We start from the raw sequence: 11496 nt of genomic DNA on the forward strand, positions 1-11496 counted from the left end.
GAATCTACAGCCGACCCCAGTACCCTTGACTTGAATCTACAGCTGACCCCGGTACCCTTTTGTTGAATCTACAGCTGACCCCGGTACCCTTTAGTTGAATCTACAGCTGACCCCGGTACCCTTTAGTTGAATCTACAGCTGACCTAGGTACCCTTTAGTTGAATCTACAGCTGACCCCGGTACCCTTTTGTTGAATCTACAGCCGACCCCGGTACCCTTTAGTTGAATCTATAGCTGACCCCGGTACCCTTTACTTGAATCTACAGCTGACCCCGGTACCCTTTTGTTGAATCTACAGCTGAGCCGGTACCCTTTAGTTGAATCCACAGCTGACTGCGGTACCCTTTAGTTGAATCTACAGCTGACCCCGGTACCCTTTAGTTGAATCTACAGCTGACCCCTGTACCCTTTTGTTGAATCTACAGCTGACTGCGGTACCCTTTAGTTGAATCTACAGCTGACCCTGGTACCCTTTTGTTGAATCTACAGCTGACCCAGGTACCCTTTAGTTGAATCTACAGCTGACCCCGCTACCCTTTAGTTGAATCTACAGCCGACCCAGGTACCCTTTTGTTTAGATGTTACATTGCACTCACATATATGTTTGTTTTTGTCCCACTTCCTGTCTCGTTGCAATAGTTTCTTAGGTCAATCCGTTATTTTATAATGTTAATAAATATTTTTCAGTTGATATAGGCGTCCTACAACATGTTTGAAAGAGGACAAATATCATGTAATAACTTCTGTATAAGAACTGTCAAATCATTGGCAATCAAAATGTGATCTATATTATGATAAAACTTCATTTATTCTAAGTCTTGAAATAAATATATCTAAAAAGCCAAAGGAGTATCCAGGTAAATCATAATAAGACAATGTAGAGTGTTTATCTCATACTATTACACAAACAACTAGTCACTATCCATCGTTATGTCCAGCTAGGTCCAGCACTGCCCAGTGTCCAATCAGAGTGGTTTGTACGCCAGCAAACCGTCTCCAGTCAATCCCCTTCAAGGTTTAGGGATCAACCTTCATAAATTCTGACTGACACTGAAGCTGGGTCTAGACCGACACAAGATCTGGATGATGACTTGCATAAGTTGTAGGGAAGCAGTACATAGGAGACTACCTGTAGAAGTATGGAGCAAGGTCCTTCATCATCCCCTGGGAAAAAACAACATTTCTTGAGACATTGTAAAGTATGTACAACAATATCACAAGAACCGATTATCTCATATTTGAGGCAGAAGCATATATTGACATTTGTAAATTGTGACAGATGGTAAGCTGAGGCTCTTGCTATGTTAGACTTGATATACTGCTTACCAAAGTTAAGGGCCACCCGATCCTTTCCTATTGCTACAGTTAATCTGTCATGAAAGTATATAATTCAGCTTTCTATATATCAGTTTTCCGATTATCGGAATTGGAGTTTTGTCTCGCATATGCAGTACATGTTAGAACTTGCCATGACAAACTAACTATAGTAATATGAAAGAATCAGGTGGTCCTTAACTATATTTGAGTAGTATATATCAGCTGTCCATCAGTTTTCTGGTTGCAAGAACTGGGGTTTATTCTCCCATATGCACTCCATGTGATAACTTGTCTCACATGCTGCTGCTCAGGGCTTACCTTGGGATCAATGTGGGGAGGGAATCTTTTCACAGGCTTTCCCCGGCGATCAATGAGAAATTTTGTAAAGTTCCACTTCAGCATGCTAAAAGAAGAGCGTATATTTGTAGAATTTCATAATCCTGGAAGGACTTTGTCCATATGAAATGTGAAAAATACCTGCAGATCAAAGGAACAGGTAACATGAACAGTAACCATAGTAACTGTGTCGTATATTCAATTAAAAAATCATCTATGTAAATTGGGTACTACTAAAGAGTGACATTGTTAAGTGAGTGAGTTTGGTTTTACGCCGCTTTTAGCAATATTCCAGCAATATCACGGCGGGGGACACCAGAAATGGGCTTCACACATTGTACCCATGTCGGGATTCGAACCCGGGTCTTCGGCGTGACGAGCGAACACTTTTACCACTAGGCTATCCGACCACCCCACATTGTTAAGAGAACAAGGAGGGTGACAACCCCCTTTTGGTGTGTCGGACGCCAAGCCCTGTAAAGTGTTATTCCAGATGCAGCAGTAAGCTGGACAACATGAACATGTTGAAATTTATTTTTCAGCTTTTATTCTTGCAAAGAATGACAATTCAATAAAGTCTTTAGTCCTCAACTTATGAGTACACATGGTCATGCATTCTATGTGAAATCCCAGTCTAAGTTACTTGTACCAACAGTACACTGATATAAGGGTAACGCTATTTTTCAGGGCATTATCGTTTGCAGAAGCCCGAGGTCTTCCATTAACTGCCCGACGAAGGAAAAGTTGAAAAGACCTAGGGCTTCTGCAAATGATAATTCCCTGAAAAATAGCGTTACCATTATTATAGCTTAAAATGATGGAATTTGTTATCAAATAAAAAGAAACAACAATATCGGTTTTGAAACATTTACTACAATCGACACCAATGTCACTGACCAATTTTTACAAATATGGAAACATCATAGAACAAACGAGATGAAGTCACTATTGAACTTGACGTCACCTATCCCTATCCTATGATGTCACCTAACAACGGCCGTGATAATGGCCTGTCATCAAGCAATATGAGGGCATTATCAAGTTACAGTGGCCCGCTCTTTTTTGACAACATGCGGGCGGTTTAATGATAATTCTATCCATTTTAGCTATAATATGACTAAAGAGTTCTTAAGTTGCATGCCAAGACAAATTCATGGTATGCCAGATGCACAGAGAGGTGAGGTTGGCATCATCAACAAGGGTTATTTCAGTACAAGCACCTTCACAGACTAATTAAAAGATTTTGTTGATCATTAACGCTTGTTTGAAATATTAAAACTGCTTCTAGCACAGGTAAGGGAAGGAGGGAAGGAGTATGGTCTGGTTTCATACCACAATACCAGCAGTATAACAGCATGGGACATATCGACAATACCAGCAAAGTAACAGTGTGTACATGTGGACAAGGCTAACACACATTATACCCATGCGGAGAATGAAACCTGAGTCTCAGGTGTGCTAAACATAAGAAACCAACTTGGACCAAGGACCTATCCCACTGCCCCATGTGTGTGTTGTGATTATAGGGACAAGGGAAATTAATTTTGTCCAATAATACCAGAAATGATCTTATTCAAACCGTAAACGATGTGACACTCACTTTCCTAAAATGCCTTTTTGCTTGTCCTTGATGAACTTGTAGAGTGGATGTGCGTTTCTTCCATTCACGTCCGTCTTGCTGAACATGTCAAATTGAACGTCAAACTCCTTCACAACAAACCTCTTGATGCGATTATTCGGCCATGGCTCCTAAAATATTATGCAACAAATTATTGTACACATGACTAATATGGACGGAAGTCACAGAAGTTACTCACAAAAGACAAACACAATGAATTCAACATCGACACATCTATTACAGTTGATCTTATTACGTCAGGGCCCTGTTCCACAAAGTGATCTTTAATAGCGCTATTTGTGTCGTAAGCCTATGTTAAGATATAGGAGTTACGATCATCTTGGCACTATTTGTGTCGTAAGCCTATGTTTAGATATAGGAGTTACGATCATCTTGGCGCTATTTGTGTCGTAAGCCTATGTTAAGATATAGGAGTTACGATCATCTTGGCGCTATTTGTGTCGTAAGCCTATGTTTAGATATAGGAGTTACGATCATCTTGGCGCTATTTGTGTCGTAAGCCTATGTTTAGATATAGGAGTTACGATCATCTTGGCGCTATTTGTGTCGTAAGCCTATGTTAAGATATAGGAGTTACGATCATCTTGGCGCTATTTGTGTCGTAAGCCTATGTTAAGATATAGGAGTTACGATCATCTTGGCACTATTTGTGTCGTAAGCCTATGTTAAGATATAGGAGTTACGATCATCTTGGCGCTATTTGTGTCGTAAGCCTATGTTTAGATATAGGAGTTACGATCATCTTAGCGCTATGTGTGTCGTAAGCCTGTTTAAAAATAGGATTTATGCTCATCTTAGGGCTATGTGTGTCGTAAGCCTATGTTTGAGACTCCGTTGATGCATGTTATTTTATCCCCATTATGAGATTGATGTTCATGATCGTCAATTGCTCCAGACTCTATTATATACAGACTGCCGTCATATAGCTAGAATAGCTAGCTCACAATAAACAAAACAGTATGGTTCAAGGAGATTTGTTTTGAAGGCCATAGCAATACCAAAATAAAGTATAACATTGCAGATCCTGAACTGTACTTACTGTTGCATTAACTAGCACATGGGTAGATCACAGAACTAAAATGTAGCCGACTGCCTAAATATCACTTTTCGCCACAGAGCCAAAAACTCACTGACCTGTCCCCCAAACTGGTTACATGGGAAGGCGAGGATCCTCAAGCCCTGTGACTCAGCGTAGTCGGCGTAGAGTTGCTGCAGCTGAGTGTAGTATTCCTGGGTGTACTGTCACTTCGAGGCCACATTTACAATGATCACCAACTTGCCCCTGGTCGAACACAGGAAGACACACTAGAATACAAGGGCTGGGACAGGTAACTCAGGTACTCGGGTCGGGCTGCGCCTGGTCAAACACAGGAAGACACACTAGAATACAAGGGCTGGGACAGGTAACTCGGGTACTCGGGTCGGGCTGCCCCTGGTCAAACACAGGAAGACACACCAGAATACAAGGGCTGGGACAGGTAACCTCGGGTACTCGGGTCGAGTTGCCCCTGGACGAACACAGGAATACACACTAGAATACAAGGGCTGGGACAGGTAACTCGGGGACTCGGGTCGGGCTGCCCCTGGTCGAACACAGGAAGACACACTAGAATACAAGGGCTGGGACAGGTAACTCGGGTACTCGGGTCGGGCTGCCCCTGGACGAACACAGGAAGACACACTAGAATACAAGGGCTGGGACAGGTAACTCGGGTACTCGGGTCGGGCTGCCCCTGGTCGAACACAGGAAGACACACCAGAATACAAGGGCTGGGACAGGTAACTCGGGTACTCGTGTCGGCTGAGTGTAGTATTCCTGGGTGTACTGTCACTTCGAGGCCACATTCACAATGATCACCAACTTGCCCCTGGTCGAACACAGGAAAACACACTAGAATACAAGGGCTGGGACAGGTAACTCGGGTACTCGGGTCGGCTGAGTGTAGTATTCCTGGGTGTACTGTCACTTCGAGGCCACATTCACAATGATAACCAACTTGCGCCTGGTCGAACACAGGAAGACACACTAGAATACAAGGGCTGGGACAGGTAACTCAGGTACTCGGGTTGGGTGGGTCCTGGTCGAACACAGGAAGACACACTTGAATACAAGGGCTGGGACAGGTAACCCTGGTACTTGGGTCAGGTTGCCCCTGGATGAACACAGGAAGACACACTAGAATACAAGGGCTGGGACAGGTAACTCGGGTTGGGTGGGTCCTGGGCGAACACAGGAAGACACACTAGAATACAAGGGCTGGGACAGGTAACTCGGGTACTTGGGTCAGGTTGCCCCTGGACGAACACAGGAAGACACACTAGAATACAAGGGCTGGGACAGGTAACTCGGGTTGGGTGGGTCCTGGGCGAACACAGGAAGACACACTAGAATACAAGGGCTGGGACAGGTAACTCGGGTACTCGGGTCGGGTTGCCCCTGGACGAACACAGGAAGACACACTAGAATACAAGGGCTGGGACAGGTAACTCGGGTTGGGTGGGTCCTGGTCGAACACAGGAAGACACACTAGAATACAAGGGCTGGGACAGGTAACTCGGGTTGGGTGGGTCCTGGGCGAACACAGGAAGACACACTAGAATACAAGGGCTGGGACAGGTAACTCGGGTTGGGTGGGTCCTGGTCGAACACAGGAAGACACACTAGAATACAAGGGCTGGGACAGGTAACTCGGGTTGGGTGGGTCCTGGGCGAACACAGGAAGACACACTAGAATACAAGGGCTGGGACAGGTAACTCGGGTTGGGTGGGTCCTGGTTGAACACAGGAAGACACACTAGAATACAAGGGCTGGGAAAGGTAACTCGGGTACTCGGGTCGGGTTGCCCCTGGACGAACACAGGAAGACACACTAGAATACAAGGGCTGGGACAGGTAACTCGGGTACTCGGGTCGGGTTGCCCCTGGACGAACACAGGAAGACACACTAGAATACAAGGGCTGGGACAGGTAACTCGGGTACTCGGGTTGGGTGGGTCCTGGTCGAACACAGGAAGACACACTAGAATACAAGGGCTGGGACAGGTAACTCGGGTACTCGGGTCGGGTTGCCCCTGGACGAACACAGGAAGACACACTAGAATACAAGGGCTGGGACAGGTAACTCGGGTACTCGGGTCGGGTTGCCCCTGGACGAACACAGGAAGACACACTAGAATACAAGGGCTGGGACAGGTAACTCGGGTTGGGTGGGTCCTGGGCGAACACAGGAAGACACACTAGAATACAAGGGCTGGGACAGGTAACTCGGGTACTCGGGTCGGGTTGCCCCTGGACGAACACAGGAAGACACACCAGAATACAAGGGCTGGGACAGGTAACTCGGGTTGGGTGGGTCCTGGGCGAACACAGGAAGACACACTAGAATACAAGGGCTGGGACAGGTAACTCGGGTACTCGGGTCGGGTTGCCCCTGGACGAACACAGGAAGACACACTAGAATACAAGGGCTGGGACAGGTAACTCGGGTTGGGTGGGTCCTGGTCGAACACAGGAAGACACACTAGAATACAAGGGCTGGGACAGGTAACTCGGGTTGGGTGGGTCCTGGGCGAACACAGGAAGACACACTAGAATACAAGGGCTGGGACAGGTAACTCGGGTTGGGTGGGTCCTGGTCGAACACAGGAAGACACACTAGAATACAAGGGCTGGGACAGGTAACTCGGGTTGGGTGGGTCCTGGGCGAACACAGGAAGACACACTAGAATACAAGGGCTGGGACAGGTAACTCGGGTTGGGTGGGTCCTGGGCGAACACAGGAAGACACACTAGAATACAAGGGCTGGGACAGGTAACTCGGGTTGGGTGGGTCCTGGGCGAACACAGGAAGACACACTAGAATACAAGGGCTGGGACAGGTAACTCGGGTTGGGTGGGTCCTGGTTGAACACAGGAAGACACACTAGAATACAAGGGCTGGGACAGGTAACTCAGGTACTCGGGTCGGGTTGCCCCTGGATGAACACAGGAAGACACACTAGAATACAAGGGCTGGGACAGGTAACTCGGGTACTCGGGTCGGGTTGCCCCTGGACGAACACAGGAAGACACACTAGAATACAAGGGCTGGGTCAGGTAACTCGGGTACTCAGGTCGGGTTGCCCACCTGCACGAACAAAGGAAGACACACTAGAATTTTACAAACTTGATTCAGTGGTACTGATGTATCTGACCAGACAAATACAGTTAAATGTTTTACTGATGAGCCTGCCCAAAGCAAAGGATGTTTTTTTATCCTCTGCCATGAAGTGGGGTGGGGGATATAGGAACGTAGTTCGGCCATCCGCTTCTCAAAGGGTACAAATTTTCTTGTATGCTATTTAAATCAGAGAAATTAAAATTTACACACTGATTTTACTGGTCATGATCTCAAATGAATTTCAAGAATTGGTGTCGTAAATTCATTTTTTACAAAGTTATTGCCCTTGCTCCGTGATTTTCAACTTAGTACATACTATGAGAAATGGGGACAAGTTTTCTCAGAAACTACTGAAGTTACTTGAATGAAAGTTTGCATGCCTATCTAAGAGATACTTGTCAAGACTGAGTTCTAAGATTGGTCCTGTCAATCATTGTTTCACAGAGTTATGCCCCTTGTTCCATGCATTCCAACATAGTGCACACTGCATGAAATGAGGACATATTTTCTCAGAAACTACTGAAATTACATAAATGTTTGCATGCTTATCTAAGAGATACTTGTTAAAACTGATTTTGAAAATTGGTCCCGTCAATTATTTTTTTTACAGGGTAACAGCCATGATATTTTACTTTGTGCATAATGTCTGCAATGGGAACAAGTTTTCTCAGAAACTACTGAAGTTAGCTTATCTAAGAGATACTTATCAAGACTGAGTTATTTTTTCCAGAGAAGGGGCCTTTTGTGTGTATTTATTTCACATTTAATCATTTTTTCTGATGACATGAAGCTACCAAAGTGCCTATCTCTTCTTAATGCTTTATAGGACTCAATTTTATAGTTTATATTCACTACTATATGAACAAACAAAATTCTAATGTGCCCCATGGCCAGGGATAGTGATAATGCTGTTTTCTTGTTATATCTATGTTTGATTGAATAAATGCACTAATTACCTATTTTTCATGTTTTTTGTTAAATTTAATTTCATGTTTAAGTTTGGTTTTTTTATTGATTTTTTATGTCTTGGTAAGTTTGGTAGGCAAGGTAGGTGATTATAAATTGAGCAAAAAACACATTGTTAGCTGTTCTTCAAACTTTCATCTGAATTATCGCCATGGGCATCTTGTTTGTGAAGCCATTTTTCTTCATTATTGCAGATTAACATGGTTAATCATATTATCGTATTGCTTACACAATGATCCAATGCAGAGTTCCAGATAACTTTTGTAGCAATTGAGTTTTTACTCTAGGGTTTCTATTTTCATTGGGTTATTACATTTTTCATTGGGTAACGAATATTTTTTCTCTCTATTGGGTTTTTCCAAAAATTAGTGAAAATTTAAGATTTAAAAAAAATGAAATAATGTTTTAGATGTATATAACTGTTCAAAATATATATAGGAAATTAGCTCCTTTGTACGCATGAAGAAAAAGTTTCATTGGGTATTTACGCGAGCTGTTTTTATACATTTGAGTTTTTCATTTAATGAATGCGTTTCTGTACGCAAGTTAATTGAAAGTAATTGGGTTTTGAATATTTTTGGGGAGTATTTTACGCAAATATGCTGCTTATCTGTAGCTCTGTGTAAGTTTACATTTGACGGAATCAGTCTTATTAAAGTCCAATCTCATTCAAATTACATCTAAGTTCTCGCTGGCGCTAAACAAAGATATGAGGGCAACCCATCAGAACGAACTTTTGCGAACTTTGACCGACCACTGAAATGAATAACAAGAAGTCGACATCAGCCAATTAAAAAGCAGCTTTCTCGAGCTTTACAGCACTCATTTCAACCTGGCGACTTCCATTTCAGACCTAGCTTGAAAAATATGTTGATACAGTTCTCGATTAAAATTTTGAGAACTGAACAAACGAACATTCCGGAATGTCTAATATATGGTTGAGATTGTATAGCAGTGTTTCCCACATACTGTGCAACGCCTCCTCCGTTCAAATGTTTATCCCACGGAAGCAAGAGGTAGACGATCATTTTGACGGAATCAGTCTTACGGGCCGTAACTGTCGTTCGGAATACCCCGTGGTAACGTTTTCATGGTTGTGTGATTAGAAAACACATTCCGACTGTCACTTTCATGATCTGGTAAGCGACGCTTTGATTGGTCATATGAAAGGTCGTTCTGACATGGCCGCTAATGGGGTGTCCTCAGATCTTTGTTTAGCGATAGCGAGAACTAAGATCTGATTTTAATAAGATTAATTAAAGTCAGATCTTTTACTCCATCCAATATGATACCTCTCTCTTGAAAATCTTATACAAGACATATCACCCAGCAAGTTCACGACAAAAGTCATGTAACCAGAAAATTCATGATATCAGATGTTTCAACCAGTAAGTTTATGTATAATAAGGTCGTTCTGACGTGACCTGTAATGGTATGTCCTCAGATCTATGTTTAGCGATAGCGAGAACTAAGATCTGATTTTAATGAGATTGAAGAAGTATCAGTCAGCAAGTTTATGACAGAAGTCATATAGCCAAAACATTCATGATATCAGATGTTTCAACCAGTAAGTTTATGTACCTGAAGTATCAGCCAGCAAAGTCATTTCACGAGTCCCATTATTCAGCACGTTTTAAGGGTCTATTAGAAACATATTTATCTCCCCTTGATTTGTATGTGCTAGGCGTTTTATTTTATAACTTCAGACGTGTTCACACTCTAGTTGCTTATAACAACAGCCTATTCTCACTGTTTGAATAGCGCAAACAAGGGTTTTCATTCAAGCATTGTTATCATCCAACAAGTTGATGATACAAGATGTATCACCCAACAAGTTGATGATACAAGATGTATCACCCAACAAGTTGATGATACAAGATGTATTAACCAGCAAGTCCTTTATTCAAGAGGAGTACCTGTATTTCTCCAGAGAAATGTCCCTCCCATCAATGTCTTCAGCTGTAAACTCGTAGATGGAGGCAGCATTCTTCCAAACACTCTGGCCATCTGCCCCTGCCTGACATAACAGTGTTTACAACCTTTATGAGTGTTTGTGTGCAAACTGTGAAGCATGTATATGGATAAACTATATAATCAGTGCAAACTTGAACAATAGCTAAGTACAGATGATTAAAACATACACTGATGTAAAAATGCTCAACGTAGCGGACATTAAGTGTCTGTGTTCCGTGATGGGATTAGAACCACAGACATTCTGATCCAAGGTCGGACACCTTGTTCACATGACCAAGAGGTTAACCCCGTCAGAAAACTGACAAGGTAAGGGTGCCGTATGTGGGATGACCTAAAGCCCATGATTATGAAACAGTGAAGTGAAAATATTTCTCCTTTTTTTCACATTTCACAGTCACTTTTCACTCTATTTGGTGCATTTTAAATAAATCTGAGCTTTTTCACCAATTCGTCTGAGCTGGCATGCACTTGTCTATTAAAAGAGAAATCTTTTAACCGTTATTGGTAAAATCATCACACTTTAACCTTGTTCACTGGCAGACAAATATTTTTGTGATTGTTGATTAAAGATCTAGATCTACTGAGAAATAGATCAATTTTAAATTTGCAAAATTTAAGGCCACTTTCAATTTCAATGTAGTGTTTTTCCTTAGACATTTTATCATTACTGTTGATGGCACATTCCAAATACAATGCCGTATGAAAACTGTTGCGTAATGGCGTAGTGATTGGGTAACCATGCATAACTGATGAGTGCGGGCATTGGTGATCGCGTCCTTCATATTTTCATGAATAGAATTACATAAAATCAAACATGAGTTTGGAAAAACACAACTCATTTGGCCCAAATATATATTGACATATCAAGACACAACTGTCAGCTCGCCAGAGTAACAGACATACCATTTTCGGCTCGACGCATATCGTACCAAGCTCCATTCTAGCTACTAAGATACCTGTAAACAAATTTACGTTAACTCCCTACACGCATAGGATGGTAATGTCGCATGCCCTGTGCAGAGTTTTGGCGAATGAGCCTAATATAGTTTCGTGTACCAGAAACGGTAATATTTGCTAAAACAGTAATTATAGATTCCTTAATAA

General features: G+C 42.7%; 1 pseudogene; it reads right to left on the reverse strand.

Moving 5' to 3' along the window:
- Positions 1-789: 789 nt before the first annotated feature.
- LOC124116710 lies at positions 790-11364 on the reverse strand (annotated as a pseudogene).
- Positions 11365-11496: the final 132 nt, after the last annotated feature.

Source organism: Haliotis rufescens, unplaced genomic scaffold, assembly GCF_023055435.1.
Source record: "Haliotis rufescens isolate VD_foot unplaced genomic scaffold, xgHalRufe1.0.p SCAF_2, whole genome shotgun sequence".
In the NCBI taxonomy this organism is placed as follows: Eukaryota; Metazoa; Mollusca; class Gastropoda; order Lepetellida; family Haliotidae; genus Haliotis; species Haliotis rufescens.